The sequence below is a fragment of the Peromyscus maniculatus genome, chromosome 9 (assembly GCF_049852395.1).
Source record: "Peromyscus maniculatus bairdii isolate BWxNUB_F1_BW_parent chromosome 9, HU_Pman_BW_mat_3.1, whole genome shotgun sequence".
Classification (NCBI taxonomy): Eukaryota; Metazoa; Chordata; class Mammalia; order Rodentia; family Cricetidae; genus Peromyscus; species Peromyscus maniculatus.
Genome location: NC_134860.1, coordinates 109,486,841 through 109,489,125, shown reverse-complemented (window position 1 = coordinate 109,489,125; position 2,285 = coordinate 109,486,841). Strand labels below are relative to the sequence as shown.

The window sequence follows — 2,285 nt, the reverse complement described above, 5'->3', positions numbered from 1 at the left end:
CAATGGAAAGTGTCTTAGTGACTGGAACTTCTAGTGCAGTTTGGAGTTCTTCCATTTGAAAAATGTGATATTTGCATGGGATTGTTTGAATCTTGTTTTCTAGTCCCTCCCCATCACCACCCTCATAGTCTGAAGGTAGATTTTTCTCTTGATAAAGAAACAAAAAAGGTGAACATCTTGTTTGTAAATAGGTATCTAGTAACTAGTGGTAAACTTGAAATGGTAGAATTCTTTAAAGCCTAATTCTAGATAGCCTTAAGAAAATATATCTTAATTACTTTTGAACCTGTATTCACCTTTTTTTTTTTCAAATATCTTAAGTTATATTTTCTTTTTCAGAGCTGCTTCTTATTTGGGGCTACTTTTTTTTTTTTTTTAATTGAGGCGTAATTCATTAAAGGGTATATTGTTTTGATGAGACTTTTTACAACTGTGGCTGGATGTCTTTCTTTAGCCTTCCAAGAAGGGCCATTTTACTTTTTTAGAGTTACTTTTTAAAGTCATGAGGTCAACAACTTGGACTACTATGCATGTAAGTGCTAATGCAAATTAAAGCCTAAGTTGACCTCCAGCAGCAGTTCATTCTATGTTGACAGTGAGAGAACACTTTGCCTGTTAGGATACTGTTACTCGTGGACTGAAATGCTGAAGAAACCCCTCCCCCTATTTTGTTTTTTTGCAAAAATCAAGGTATACTCTAGGGTTTCCTGGTTGACCTCAACAGATAAACTGAGATGATAGTCTTAGTTCAGAAATGATCTGAATGTAGATTTACAGTCTACGTGTACAGCTGGCTAAGTGAGATTGCTTTCACAGTTCTGCATGTATCCCATCGGCTCCCCATTAGTCACTGAACTCTTAAAACCGGTATTGTAACATTATTACAATGTTTTGCACCAATTTTATAAACTTTACAGTACAATATGTGTTCCTTTTCTGAGGCAAACCAAAGGTATATTTCTCAAGGTTCTGCTGTTATCAGCAGCGTTGATGGAGGATTTCTTATACATTTGTAATAGATAGAAATAAACCAGAAAAAAAGAAGAAGAAAAAAGTGGTGGAGGAAAAGGTGAACACTTCAAGAATACTCAAAAGGGCTGAGAGTTGCAAACGCCAAGATTGGCTTTGCATAATAAATGGAATAGAACAGCTCTGAACTATAGCTTACTTTTCCTGGTTTGGTCTGACAGAATGATTGAATGCTTTTGTACAAAAATCAGAGCCTTAAAAACAAGGATTTGGTGAGATTGTAAAATGGTGTGCCACTTTGGCAAAACAGTCTGGTGGTTGGTCAAAATGCAAAACATTGTTACTCTGTTACTCAACAATTCTACCCTTAGGAATATAACCTCAAACTACTGAAAATGTGCACCTATGAAACATGTACATGAAGGTTTACAGCAGTGTGTTGCTAATAGTAAAAAAGTTAAAACAACTCAAATAGCTATCAAATACTGGAGAGAAATAAAATGTGGCTTATTCATACAATAGAATATTATTAAGACATAAAAATGAATGAGAAACTAACAGATTAAATGACTTTGGTGAACCTTCATAATTTCATTTGTAGATCTTTCCATTTCTAATTTATAAATACATTTGGGGTTATAAATTATAAATGTACTGCCTCCTGTCAACATTGTATACTTCTATTTGATGATTTCTGTGTCAAATATTATATGGAAATGTTTCCAAGTATTTTCTGTATTAACTGTGAATGAATAGAACAAAATAAATTGCCTGTGATGGGAAAAAAAAATACAGAATAAAGGGATGAGACTAGCTAAGTTTTTGGACATTTGACTTTAGGAGAAGTGACCATGTTGCTTCTTTTAATAGAAAATGTATGGATAGTTCCTATGGAAAATAATAGAATGATTCTACCTAAAAAAATGACTTAAAAAACTGTAGCATTCATTCTTGCTTTGTCAGCACATATAGTGAAATTGGAATGATACAGAGAAGATAAGCACGGTCCTTGTAAAGGATGACATGTATATTTGTGAAGCAGTCCATTTTTTTCACAGAGGAGGGAACATGGGGAGACTGGGAGGAGAAGGGGGAAATGAAACCATAATCAGAATGCATTATGTGAGAAAAAAAATTTTTCAATGAAAGGAAAAAATTAAGCATTCAAAAACAATAGAGATTAAAATGTTTATGATGTTCTACAATTTATAAAAGAAGGGGGACTTTTAAATGTGAGTGGTTAAATATCTCAAATGTATATCAAATAATACGAAACCACATTCAAATGCTGCATCGTCAATATTAACCACATAATT

At 33.3% G+C, this 2,285-nt stretch overlaps 1 non-coding gene across 1 annotated transcript; it reads left to right on the top strand.

The window, feature by feature from the left end:
• Nucleotides 1–1,920: 1,920 nt before the first annotated feature.
• On the top strand, nt 1,921–2,022 carry LOC121832507 (U6 spliceosomal RNA). Its single transcript, XR_006076150.1, has one exon. It is a non-coding gene; the product is annotated as a U6 spliceosomal RNA (small nuclear RNA).
• Nucleotides 2,023–2,285: the final 263 nt, after the last annotated feature.